Source organism: Pseudophryne corroboree, chromosome 3, assembly GCF_028390025.1.
Source record: "Pseudophryne corroboree isolate aPseCor3 chromosome 3, aPseCor3.hap2, whole genome shotgun sequence".
In the NCBI taxonomy this organism is placed as follows: Eukaryota; Metazoa; Chordata; class Amphibia; order Anura; family Myobatrachidae; genus Pseudophryne; species Pseudophryne corroboree.
In genome coordinates, this window is record NC_086446.1 from 113,532,918 (window position 1) to 113,544,938 (window position 12,021).

General features: G+C 45.4%; 7 non-coding genes and 18 pseudogenes across 7 annotated transcripts; all 25 read right to left on the reverse strand.

The window, feature by feature from the left end:
- Positions 1–75: 75 nt before the first annotated feature.
- Positions 76–194, reverse strand: LOC135063035 (5S ribosomal RNA). The gene has a single exon (XR_010249375.1). It is a non-coding gene; the product is annotated as a 5S ribosomal RNA (ribosomal RNA).
- A 107-nt stretch (positions 195–301) lies between these two features.
- LOC134892786 (5S ribosomal RNA) lies at positions 302–420 on the reverse strand (annotated as a pseudogene).
- Positions 421–527: 107 nt separating this feature from the next.
- LOC134896562 (5S ribosomal RNA) lies at positions 528–646 on the reverse strand (annotated as a pseudogene).
- Positions 647–753: 107 nt separating this feature from the next.
- Positions 754–872, reverse strand: LOC134895685 (5S ribosomal RNA; annotated as a pseudogene).
- A 107-nt stretch (positions 873–979) lies between these two features.
- On the reverse strand, positions 980–1,098 carry LOC134893909 (5S ribosomal RNA; annotated as a pseudogene).
- A 107-nt stretch (positions 1,099–1,205) lies between these two features.
- LOC134895022 (5S ribosomal RNA) lies at positions 1,206–1,324 on the reverse strand (annotated as a pseudogene).
- A 107-nt stretch (positions 1,325–1,431) lies between these two features.
- LOC134896941 (5S ribosomal RNA) lies at positions 1,432–1,550 on the reverse strand (annotated as a pseudogene).
- A 107-nt stretch (positions 1,551–1,657) lies between these two features.
- Positions 1,658–1,776, reverse strand: LOC134895023 (5S ribosomal RNA; annotated as a pseudogene).
- Positions 1,777–1,883: 107 nt separating this feature from the next.
- On the reverse strand, positions 1,884–2,002 carry LOC135067941 (5S ribosomal RNA). Its single transcript, XR_010254148.1, has one exon. It is a non-coding gene; the product is annotated as a 5S ribosomal RNA (ribosomal RNA).
- A 107-nt stretch (positions 2,003–2,109) lies between these two features.
- LOC134897283 (5S ribosomal RNA) lies at positions 2,110–2,227 on the reverse strand (annotated as a pseudogene).
- Positions 2,228–2,335: 108 nt separating this feature from the next.
- On the reverse strand, positions 2,336–2,454 carry LOC134889822 (5S ribosomal RNA; annotated as a pseudogene).
- A 107-nt stretch (positions 2,455–2,561) lies between these two features.
- On the reverse strand, positions 2,562–2,680 carry LOC135063186 (5S ribosomal RNA). The gene has a single exon (XR_010249523.1). It is a non-coding gene; the product is annotated as a 5S ribosomal RNA (ribosomal RNA).
- Positions 2,681–2,787: 107 nt separating this feature from the next.
- Positions 2,788–2,906, reverse strand: LOC134885416 (5S ribosomal RNA). Its single transcript, XR_010169531.1, has one exon. It is a non-coding gene; the product is annotated as a 5S ribosomal RNA (ribosomal RNA).
- Positions 2,907–3,013: 107 nt separating this feature from the next.
- On the reverse strand, positions 3,014–3,132 carry LOC134891757 (5S ribosomal RNA; annotated as a pseudogene).
- A 107-nt stretch (positions 3,133–3,239) lies between these two features.
- On the reverse strand, positions 3,240–3,358 carry LOC135066499 (5S ribosomal RNA). Its single transcript, XR_010252746.1, has one exon. It is a non-coding gene; the product is annotated as a 5S ribosomal RNA (ribosomal RNA).
- Positions 3,359–3,465: 107 nt separating this feature from the next.
- Positions 3,466–3,584, reverse strand: LOC134891758 (5S ribosomal RNA; annotated as a pseudogene).
- Positions 3,585–3,691: 107 nt separating this feature from the next.
- On the reverse strand, positions 3,692–3,810 carry LOC134895500 (5S ribosomal RNA; annotated as a pseudogene).
- Positions 3,811–3,917: 107 nt separating this feature from the next.
- LOC134893526 (5S ribosomal RNA) lies at positions 3,918–4,036 on the reverse strand (annotated as a pseudogene).
- A 107-nt stretch (positions 4,037–4,143) lies between these two features.
- On the reverse strand, positions 4,144–4,262 carry LOC134885161 (5S ribosomal RNA). The gene has a single exon (XR_010169284.1). It is a non-coding gene; the product is annotated as a 5S ribosomal RNA (ribosomal RNA).
- Positions 4,263–4,369: 107 nt separating this feature from the next.
- Positions 4,370–4,488, reverse strand: LOC134894264 (5S ribosomal RNA; annotated as a pseudogene).
- A 107-nt stretch (positions 4,489–4,595) lies between these two features.
- LOC134895194 (5S ribosomal RNA) lies at positions 4,596–4,714 on the reverse strand (annotated as a pseudogene).
- A 107-nt stretch (positions 4,715–4,821) lies between these two features.
- LOC134898123 (5S ribosomal RNA) lies at positions 4,822–4,940 on the reverse strand (annotated as a pseudogene).
- A 107-nt stretch (positions 4,941–5,047) lies between these two features.
- Positions 5,048–5,166, reverse strand: LOC134896955 (5S ribosomal RNA; annotated as a pseudogene).
- Positions 5,167–5,273: 107 nt separating this feature from the next.
- Positions 5,274–5,392, reverse strand: LOC134902136 (5S ribosomal RNA). Its single transcript, XR_010175609.1, has one exon. It is a non-coding gene; the product is annotated as a 5S ribosomal RNA (ribosomal RNA).
- Positions 5,393–11,912: 6,520 nt separating this feature from the next.
- Positions 11,913–12,021, reverse strand: part of LOC134892339 (5S ribosomal RNA) — a 119-nt pseudogene continuing 10 nt past the window's right edge.

The window sequence follows — 12,021 nt, forward strand, 5'->3', positions numbered from 1 at the left end:
TTATAACTACAGGTTCATAAATGAATACGTTTGAAAATGGAATGCATCAACAGAACGGTGTTGGCAGAATAAAAATATCTACAGCACCTTGCATTCCCAGGTGGTCTCCCATCCAAGTACTAACCAGGCCCAACACTGCTTAGCTTCCAAGATCAGATGAGATTGGGCATATCCAGTGTGGTGTGGCTGTAGATGAGCTTTGTGGTTTCTGTTAGAACTTTTCTACTTCTAACTACTGGTTCATAAATGAATACATTTGAAAATGGAATGCATCAACAGAATTGTGTTGGCAGTATAAAAATATCTACAGCACCTTGTATTACCAGGTGGTCTCCCATCCAAGTACTAACCAGGCCCAACACTGCTTAGCTTCTAAGATCAGATGAGATTGAGCATATCCAGTGTGGTGTGGCTGTAGATGAGCTTTGTGGTTTCTGTTAGAACTTTTCTACTTCTAACTACTGGTTCATAAATGAATACGTTTGAAAATGGAATGCATCAACAGAACGGTGTTGGCAGTATAAAAATATCTACAGCACCTTGTATTCCCAGGTGGGTTCCCATCCAAGTACTAACCAGACATAACACTGCTTAGCTTACAAGATCAGATGAGATTGGGCGTATCCAGTGTGGTGTGGCTGTAGATGAGCTTTGTGGTTTCTGTTAGAACTTTTCTACTTCTAACTACAGGTTCATAAATGAATACGTTTGAAAATGGAATGCATCAACAGAACGGTGTAGGCAGTATAAAAATATCTACAGCACCTTGTATTCCCAGGTGGTCTCCCATCCAAGTACTAACCAGGCACAACACTGCTTAGCTTCCAAGATCAGGTAAAATTGGGCGTATCCTGTGTGGTGTGGCTGTAGATGAGCTTTGTGGTTTCTGTTAGAACTTTTCTACTTCTAACTACTGGTTCATAAATAAATACATTTGAAAATGGAATGCATCAACAGAATGGTGTTGGCAGTATAAAAATATCTACAGCACCTTGTATTACCAGGTGGTCTCCCATCCAAGTACTAACCAGGCCCAACACTGCTTAGCTTCTAAGATCAGATGAGATTGAGCATATCCAATGTGGTGTGGCTGTAGATGAGCTTTGTGGTTTCTGTTAGAACTTTTCTACTTCTAACTACTGGTTCATAAATGAATACGTTTGAAAATGGAATGCATTAACAGAACGGTGTTGGCAGTATAAAAATATCTACAGCACCTTGTATTCCCAGGTGGTCTCCCATCCAAGTACTAACCATGCACAACACTGCTTAGCTTGCAAGATCAGAAGAGATTGGGCGTATCCAGTGTGGTGTGGCTGTAGATGAGCTTTGTGGTTTCTGTTAGAACTTTTCTACTTCTAACTACTGGTTCATAAATGAATACGTTTGAAAATGGAATGCATCAACAGAACGGTGTTGGCAGTATAAAAATATCTACATCACCTTGTATTCCCAGGTGGTCTCCCATCCAATTACTTTCCAGGCACAACACTGCTTAGCTTCCAAGATCAGAGGAGATTGGGCGTATCCTGTGTGGTGTGGCTGTAGATGAGCTTTGTGGTTTCTGTTAGAACTTTTCTACTTCTAACTACTGGTTCATAAATGAATACGTTTGAAAATGGAATGCATTAACAGAACGGTGTTGGCAGTATAAAAATATCTACAGCACCTTGTATTCCCAGGTGGTCTCCCATCCAAGTACTAACCATGCACAACACTGCTTAGCTTGCAAGATCAGAAGAGATTGGGCGTATCCAGTGTGGTGTGGCTGTAGATGAGCTTTGTGGTTTCTGTTAGAACTTTTCTACTTCTAACTACTGGTTCATAAATGAATACGTTTGAAAATGTAATGCATCAACAGAACGGTGTTGGCAGTATAAAAATATCTACAGCACCTTGTATTCCCAGGTGGTCTCCCATCCAAGTACTAACCAGGCCCAACACTGCTTAGCTTCCAAGATCAGATGAGATTGGGCGTATCCAGTGTGGTGTGGCTGTAGATGAGCTTTGAGGTTTCTGTTAGAACTTTTCTACTTCTAACTACTGGTTCATAAATGAATACGTTTGAAAATGGAATGCATCAACAGAACGGTGTTGGCAGTATAAAAATATCTACAGCACCTTGTATTCCCAGGTGGTCTCCCATCCAAGTATTAACCAGGCCGAACACTGCTAGCTTCCAAGATCAGATGAGATTGGGCGTATCCAGTGTGGTGTGGCTTTAGATGAGCTTTGTGGTTTCTGTTAGAACTTTTCTACTTCTATCAAATGTATTCATAAATGAATACATTTGAAAATGGAATGCATCAACAGAACGGTGTTGGCAGTATAAAAATATCTACAGCACCTTATATTTCCAGGTGGTCTCCCATCCGAGCACTAACCAGGCCCAACACTGCTTAGCTTCCAAGATCAGATGAGATTGGGCGTATCCAGTGTGGTGTGGCTGTAGATGAGCTTTGTGGTTTCTGTTAGAACTTTTCTACTTCTAACTACTAATTCATAAATGAATACATTTGAAAATGGAATGCATCAACAGAACGGTGTTGGCAGTATAAAAATATCTACAGCACCTTGTATTCCCAGGTGGTCTCCCATCCAAGTACTAACCAGGCCCAACACTGCTTAGCTTCCAAGATCAGATGAGATTGGGCATATCCAGTGTGGTGTGGCTGTAAATGAGCTTTGGGGTTTCTGTTAGAACTTTTCTACTTCTAACTACTGGTTCATAAATGAATACGTTTGAAAATGGAATGCATCAACAGAACGGTGTTGGCAGTATAAAAATATCTACAGCGCCTTGTATTCCCAGGTGATCTCCCATCCAAGTACTAACCAGGCCCAACACTGCTTAGCTTCCAAGATCAGATGAGATTGGGCGTATCCAGTGTGGTGCGGCTGTAGATGAGCTTAGTGGTTTCTGTTAGAACTTTTCTACTTCTAACTACTGGTTCATAAATGAATACATATGAAAATGGAATGCATCAACAGAACGGTGTTGGCAGTATAAAAATATCTACAGCACCTTGTATTCCCAGGTTGTCTCCCATCCAAGTACTAACCAGGCCCAACACTGCTTAGCTTCTAAGATCAGATGAGATTGGGCATATCCAGTGTGGTGTGGCTGTAGATGAGCTTTGGGGTTTCTGTTAGAACTTTTCTACTTCTAACTACTGGTTCATAAATGAATACGTTTGAAAATGGAATGCATCAACAGAACGGTGTTGGCAGTATAAAAATATCTACAGCGCCTTGTATTCCCAGGTGGTCTCCCATCCAAGTACTAACCAGGCCCAACACTGCTTAGCTTCCAAGATCAGATGAGATTGGGCGTATCCAGTGTGGTGCGGCTGTAGATGAGCTTAGTGGTTTCTGTTAGAACTTTTCTACTTCTAACTACTGGTTCATAAATGAATACATATGAAAATGGAATGCATCAACAGAACGGTGTTGGCAGTATAAAAATATCTACAGCACCTTGTATTCCCAGGTTGTCTCCCATCCAAGTACTAACCAGGCCCAACACTGCTTAGCTTCTAAGATCAGATGAGATTGGGCATATCCAGTGTGGTGTGGCTGTAGATGAGCTTTGGGGTTTCTGTTAGAACTTTTCTACTTCTAACTACTGGTTCATAAATGAATACGTTTGAAAATGGAATGCATCAACAGAACGGTGTTGGCAGTATAAAAATATCTACAGCGCCTTGTATTCCCAGGTTGTCTCCCATCCAAGTACTAACCAGGCCAAACACTGCTTAGCTTCCAAGATCAGATGAGATTGGGCGTATCCAGAGTGGTGTGGCTGTATATGAGCTTTGTGGTTTCTGTTAGAACTTTTTTACTTCTAACTACTGGTTCATAAATGAATACGTTTGAAAATGGAATGCATCAACAGAACGGTGTTGGCAGTATAAAAATATCTACAGCACCTTGTATTCCCAGGTGGTCTCCTATCCAAGTATTAACCAGGCCAAACACTGCTTAGCTTCCAAGATCAGATGAGATTGGGCGTATCCAGAGTGGTGTGGCTGTAGATGAGCTTTGTGGTTTCTGTTAGAACTTTTCTACTTCTAACTACTGGTTCATAAATGAATACGTTTGAAAATGGAATGCATCAACAGAACGGTGTTGGCAGTATAAAAATATCTACAGCACCTTGTATTCCCAGGTGGTCTCCTATCCAAGTATTAACCAGGCCCAACACTGCTTAGCTTCCAAGATCAGATGAGATTGGGCGTATCCAGTGTGGTGTGGCTGTAGATGAGCTTTGTGGTTTCTGTTAGAACTTTTCTACTTCTAACTACTGGTTCATAAATGAATACGTTTGAAAATGGAATGCATCAACAGAACGGTGTTGGCAGTATAAAAATATCTACAGCACCTTGTATTCCCAGGTGGGCTCCCATCCAAGTACTAACCAGGCACAACACTGCTTAGCTTGCAAGATCAGAAGAGATTGGGCGTATCCAGTGTGGTGTGGCTGTAGATGAGCTTTGTGGTTTCTGTTAGAACTTTTCTACTTCTAACTACTGGTTCATAAATGAATACGTTTGAAAATGGAATGCATCAACAGAACGGTGTTGGCAGTATAAAAATATCTACAGCACCTTGTATTCCCAGGTGGTCTCCCATCCAAGTACTAACCAGGCACAACACTGCTCAGCTTGCAAGATCAGAAGAGATTGGGCGTATCCAGTGTGGTGTGGCTGTAGATAAGCTTTGTGGTTTCTGTTAGAACTTTTCTACTTCTAACTACTGGTTCATAAATGAATACGTTTGAAAATGGAATGCATCAACAGAACGGTGTTGGCAGTATAAAAATATCTACAGCACCTTGTATTCCCAGGTGGGTTCCCATCCAAGTACTAACCATTCATAACACTGCTTAGCTTACAAGATCAGATGAGATTGGGCGCATCCAGTGTGGTGTGGCTGTAGATGAGCTTTGTGGTTTCTGTTAGAACTTTTCTACTTCTAACTACTGGTTCATAAATGAATACGTTTGAAAATGGAATGCATCAACAGAACGGTGTAGGCAGTATAAAAATATCTACAGCACCTTGTATTCCCAGGTGGTCTCCCATCCAAGTACTAACCAGGCACAATACTGCTTAGCTTCCAAGATCAGGTAAAATTGGGCGTATCCTGTGTGGTGTGGCTGTAGATGAGCTTTGTGGTTTCTGTTAGAACTTTTCTACTTCTAACTACTGGTTCATAAATGAATACGTTGGAAAATGGAATGCATCAACAGAACGGTGTTGGCAGTATAAAAATATCTACAGCACCTTGTATTCCCAGGTGGTCTCCCATCCAAGTACTAACCAGGCCCAACACTGCTTAGCTTCCAAGATCAGATGAGATTGGGCGTATCCAGTGTGGTGTGGCTGTAAATGAGCTTTGTGTTTTCTGTTAAAACTTTTCTACTTCTAACTACTGGTTCATAAATGAATACGTTTGAAAATGGAATGCATCAACAGAACGGTGTTGGCAGTATAAAAATATCTACAGCACCTTGTATTCCCAGGTGGTCTCCCATCCAAGTATTAACCAGGTGTTAGGCGCCGGGGTCCGCTCGGCCGTGCGGCCCGGCGCCTAGCAACCAGGGACGCCGGGCGCGTTCAGCCGCCGGCTCCCTGGCAACGCTGAGACGCCGGGCGCACGGAGCCGCCTCTGGCCTTAGCAACGGGGACGCCACGTGCAGCCGCGTTCCCCGTTGCTTGGTCTATCCTCATTGCCCTGATTATGTGCTGGCCGTGCAGCATGCAAGCTGCACGGCATTTCTTTTGATTGTCCTGTCTGGATCTTGATTGGAGGATGCCTGAATAAAGGCATCCTCAGGACTTCCTACAGACGCCGGTGATAGTTTCCTGTTTGCCTTGTCTGCTGCAGAGAGTTCCCAGTCCCGGTCTATTCGGTTGTTCCTGTCCTCAAGAGATCCTGTACTCGGAAGTTACCATCTGTTCCTGGAGTCTGACCGAGCACCTTTAACATCTGATGGTGTTCGTGAGTCGCGGCACAGCCGTGTGTTGCGGCTTGTCCGCTACTGTTTATTATTTTGTTTATATTGTGTTCTGGAGTTTTGCGGAGGATTCCGCTTCCACAGATCCACTCTGGTGTCCAGCGGTGCCGGATAGGAGTGTCGGATCAGTGGATCTTTGGTTGTCCTTTTCCCTGGCGGCTAGTCCGCACATACCTTTTGGTTTAGTTAGTCAGCTTGTAACCCCTGGCCGTGTTGCTTAGTCAGAGGGCCCCTTGTGATCACCCTGTCTCGGACTTCCCCTTGTCTCCCATTAAGACCTGCGGGGGCATCGGGGTTGGGCAGACATAATCCGCCCTTCGAACGCGGCTGCCATGGGCTCAAGCAACCATAGTCTCGCAGGGGATTTCTGATAACACGGGCGAGACAACGGAGTTAGGGCGCCAGGGGTTACTAGGCCTTCCAGCTCCCACAACCAGCTTATTTTCCTGAACTCAGATCCCTGTCATAAGATCTCCTCCGGTCTGGAGTTCAGGAATCATAACATTATCACCGGCCCGACAAAAGAAAAAATTTGAACAAGAGTTAATTTTTTCACTTATTCAGTTGGGAGAATTTTGTCGGCCTCATGAATCCCACCGGGGTTGGGCCAAATCCTGGCCAGTTTCTAGTTAGTCAGATTCAGGAACTTACTCAGATGGTTCAGGATCTGTCCCTCCGGGTGAGCTCACAGGAAGATCTGTTACGGACCTCCCCGAGGGTCGTCCCTGAACCAAAAATGCATCTGCCTGACCGTTTTTCGGGGGATAGAAAGCAGTTTTTTAATTTTAAAGAATCTTGCAAACTGTATTTTCGTTTAAGACCAGTTACCTCAGGTACAGAGGCTCAGCGGGTTGGGATTATTATTTCTCTGCTCCAGGGGGATCCTCAGACCTGGGCTTTTGGTTTAAAGACAGACGATCCGGCCTTATCGTCTGTAGACGCCTTTTTAAAATCTTTAGGGCTATTGTATGACGACCCTGATAGAGAGGCATCCGCAGAAAGTCAGTTGCGTACTCTTAGACAGGGTAGGAATCCCGCAGAGAATTATTGTACGGAGTTTCGCCGTTGGTCGAACGACTGTGGCTGGAATGACCCAGCCCTGCGCAGTCAGTTTCGCCTCGGCTTATCTGAATCTATAAAAGACAGTCTCCTCCAGTATCCCGCTCCTGCGACCCTCGATAACCTCATGGAGCTCTCTATTAAGATAGATCGTCGTCTCAGAGAGCGGAGGGCTGAAAAAGGGGCATCTGTCGGGTCCTCTTCCTGGGTTCCTTCCATTCCTGTAGACATAGAGGAGCCTATGCAGATAGGTCTCTCCAAATTGTCTCCGGAAGAAAGAACCAGGAGGCAAAATTCTGGTCTGTGTTTATACTGCGGAGGTAAGGGACATTTTGCCCGTAGTTGTCCAAACAAGTCGGGAAACTTCCTGACCAAGTGAATTGTGAGGGGGTTCACTTTGGTCTGCAGCTCATCTCCTCAAATAATTCACTGTGGGTTCCTGTTAAAGTTTCCTATGGCAGCCTCTGTTCCTCGGTCTCTGCTTTTGTGGACAGTGGAGCTGCAGGAAACTTTATGGATTTAACATGGGCCAAGGCCTTAGGTATTCCTCAGCTAACCTTGAATAGGTGTATCACCATGCTTGGTTTAGACGGGAGTCCCTTGTCCAATGGGGTTATTTCTCTATGTACACCTCCAGTTTTGCTCTCGGTGGGAGCTTTGCATTCTGAAAAGATTGAGTTTTTCCTTACCCATTGTCCAGCAGTTCCTGTGGTTCTGGGTCACCCTTGGCTGGCCTTTCATAATCCCATCATAGATTGGCAGTCCGGGGAGATCCTACAATGGGGTACCATCTGTGATAAAGAATGTATTACGCTTCCTATCCGAGTAGCTGCCGCCGGTTCCGCACATATTCCTGGGGAATACCAGGATTTTGTTGATGTGTTTTCCAAGGGCAATGCAGATATTTTGCCTCCCCATAGGCCTTATGATTGTACCATTGAGTTAATTCCTGGTGCCACGTTGCCTAAAGGAAGGTTATATGCATTATCTGGTCCTGAGACTGTGGCCATGAATGAGTATGTGAAAGAAAGCCTTGGGAAAGGGTTTATCAGGCCATCTAAATCCCCTTTAAGTGCAGGGTTCTTCTTCGTAGAGAAGAAGGACGGTTCACTCAGACCCTGCATTGACTTTAGAGCTCTGAATAAAATCTCAGTAAAGAATACTTACCCTCTGCCGCTGATCTCTGTCATCTTTGATCAGCTACGTTCGGCTGTTATTTTCTCTAAAATTGATCTGAGAGGAGCATATAACCTCATCAGCATCAAGTCAGGGAATGAGTGGAAAACGGCATTTAGTACTCAGTCAGGCCACTATGAGTATCTGGTCATGCCATTCGGCCTATCTAACGCTCCGGCAGTTTTCCAGGATCTCATTAATGATGTGCTCCGTGAGTTTCTGGGAAGATTCGTCGTGGTCTATTTAGACGATATTTTGATATATTCTGAATCCGTGGAACAGCATGTTACCCAGGTGCGTCAGGTGCTAAAGAAATTACGTGAAAATCACTTATATGCCAAACTGGAGAAGTGTGAATTTCATGTCACAGAAGTATCCTTTTTAGGGTACATTATTTCCCCTCGGGGATTCCGAATGGAACCAAAAAAGCTCCAGGCCATCCTTAGTTGGGCGCAACCCACCAATTTAAAAGCAATTCAGCGCTTTTTAGGGTTTGCAAACTACTATAGAAGATTTATTCACTCTTTCTCTGACCTAGTAGCTCCTATTGTGGCACTTACTAAGAAGGGAGCAGATCCTACCAATTGGTCATGTGAAGCTGAGTTATCTTTTCAGGCCTTAAAACAAGCCTTTGTCTCAGCCCCTGTCCTTAGACATCCCAACCCAGAATTACCTTTCATTGTTGAGGTTGATGCCTCGGAGGTTGGAGTAGGGGCTATCCTGTCTCAGAAGGATCCAGATTCCCTTGAATTACATCCTTGTGCCTTTATGTCCAGGAAATTCTCATCTGCAGAATCCAACTACGACGTTGGTAACCGGGAATTGCTGGCTATTAAATGGGCTTTCGAGGAGTGGAGACATTGGCTTGAAGGAGCGACCCATACCATTTCAGTTTTGACTGATCACAAAAATCTTCAATACATTGAATCGGCTAAACGACTGAATGCCCGACAGGCTCGTTGGGCTTTATTTTTTACTCGTTTTAAATTCATTATCACCTTCAGACCAGGTTCCAAGAATACCAAGGCAGATGCCCTGTCACGCAGTTTCCTTCCGGTTCAAGACAACAGTCCTGTTACTCCCATACTTCCGTCTTCAGTCATTCAGGCAGGTCTCACACAGGATGTATTTTCCCAATTAAAGCTGCTTCAACATCAAGCTCCTGGAAATACTCCTGCTGGTCGTCTTTTTGTCCCTGAATTTTTGAGAGCAACTGTTTTGGCAGAGTTTCATGATAGCAAAGTTGCCGGGCATCCTGGAATCGCCAAGACTTTGGAATTGGTATCCCGCTCAGTATGGTGGCCTGGTCTTTCCAAAGACATTAAAGAGTTTGTTTTTTCGTGTCAGGTCTGTGCACAGCATAAAATTCCTCGTTCTTTGCCTATTGGTCAACTTATGCCCTTGAATGTTCCCCTTAGGCCATGGTCGCATATCTCCATGGATTTTGTGGTGGACCTCCCTCTGTCAGCAGGATGCCGAGTCATATGGGTAGTGGTGGACCGTTTCAGCAAAATGGCCCATTTCATTGCTCTTCCCCGATTGCCATCTGCCCAGGGATTGGCAGTCCTGTTCCTCCGTCATGTTTTCAGACTCCATGGGTTACCCACCGATATTGTTTCTGACAGGGGTCCACAATTCATTGCGCAATTTTGGAAATCTTTTTGTGCTTCGTTAAAGATGAAATTATCATTAACCTCCGGCTATCATCCACAATCCAATGGACAGACTGAGCGAGTTAACCAATCTCTAAAACAATATTTGCGTTTGTACTCGGCCAAACTCCAAAATGACTGGTCTGAGTTTCTTCCATTGGCGGAGTTTGCTTATAATAATGCCTGTCATTCCTCCACCAATGTGTCTCCATTTTTTGCAGTTTTTGGTTTCCACCCCAGAGCTAATTCATTTTTTCAACATTCCTCTGTCTCCTCTCTGGCCCTGACCTCTCATCTTAAACTTATTTGGAAAAAAGTGCACCTGGCTCTCAGAAAAGCAGCTTTCCGGGAAAAGAAATTTTCTGACAGGCTCCGGCGGCCGTGCACTTTTAAAGTAGGAGACAGGGTGTGGTTGTCGACTCGCAACATCAAACTTCGACAAACTTCAGCCAGATTGGGTCCTAGATTTATTGGACCATTTCTCATTATCAAAAAAGTCAATCCAGTTGCTTTCCGGTTACGTTTACCAAAAACTTTACGGATCGGAAATACCTTCCATTGCTCATTGCTTAAACCATATGTTTCGTCCAGCAGATTTCCTCGTAAAAAACCTCAGGGGAGATCACCAATTAATGTACAGGGTCAGCAAGAGTTCTTGGTTGAGAAGGTTCTCGATTCCAAGTTGTCCCGGGGTCGGCTTTATTTTTTGGTGCATTGGAGAGGTTATGGGCCAGAGGAAAGGTCGTGGGTCCTGGATGAAGACCTTCATGCCCCGAGGCTGAAAAGGGCATTTTTTCATGAATTTCCTCGGAAACCTGGCTTTGGGGGTTTCTTGACCCCTCCTCAAGGGGGGGGTACTGTTAGGCGCCGGGGTCCGCTCGGCCGTGCGGCCCGGCGCCTAGCAACCAGGGACGCCGGGCGCGTTCAGCCGCCGGCTCCCTGGCAACGCTGAGACGCCGGGCGCACGGAGCCGCCTCTGGCCTTAGCAACGGGGACGCCACGTGCAGCCGCGTTCCCCGTTGCTGGGTCTATCCTCATTGCCCTGATTATGTGCTGGCCGTGCAGCATGCAAGCTGCACGGCATTTCTTTTGATTGTCCTGTCTGGATCTTGATTGGAGGATGCCTGAATAAAGGCATCCTCAGGACTTCCTACAGACGCCGGTGATAGTTTCCTGTTTGCCTTGTCTGCTGCAGAGAGTTCCCAGTCCCGGTCTATTCGGTTGTTCCTGTCCTCAAGAGATCCTGTACTCGGAAGTTACCATCTGTTCCTGGAGTCTGACCGAGCACCTTTAACATCTGGTGGTGTTCGTGAGTCGCGGCACAGCCGTGTGTTGCGGCTTGTCCGCTACTGTTTATTATTTTGTTTATATTGTGTTCTGGAGTTTTGCGGAGGATTCCGCTTCCACAGATCCACTCTGGTGTCCAGCGGTGCCGGATAGGAGTGTCGGATCAGTGGATCTTTGGTTGTCCTTTTCCCTGGCGGCTAGTCCGCACATACCTTTTGGTTTAGTTAGTCAGCTTGTAACCCCTGGCCGTGTTGCTTAGTCAGAGGGCCCCTTGTGATCACCCTGTCTCGGACTTCCCCTTGTCTCCCATTAAGACCTGTGGGGGCATCGGGGTTGGGCAGACATAATCCGCCCTTCGAACGCGGCTGCCATGGGCTCAAGCAACCATAGTCTCGCAGGGGATTTCTGATAACACGGGCGAGACAACGGAGTTAGGGCGCCAGGGGTTACTAGGCCTTCCAGCTCCCACAACCAGCTTATTTTCCTGAACTCAGATCCCTGTCATAAGATCTCCTCCGGTCTGGAGTTCAGGAATCATAACACCAGGCCCAACACTGCTAGCTTCCAAGATCAGATGAGATTGGGCGTATCAAGTGTGGTGTGGCTGTAGATGAGCTTTGTGGTTACTGTTAGAACTTTTCTACTTCTAACTACTGGTACATAAATGAATACGTTTGAAAATGGAATGCATCAATAGAACGGTGTTGGCAGTATAAAAATATCTACATCACCTTGTATTCCCAGGTGGTCTCCCATCCAAGTACTAACCAGGCACAACACTGCTTAGCTTCCAAGATCAGATGAGATTGGGCGTATCCTGTGTGGTGT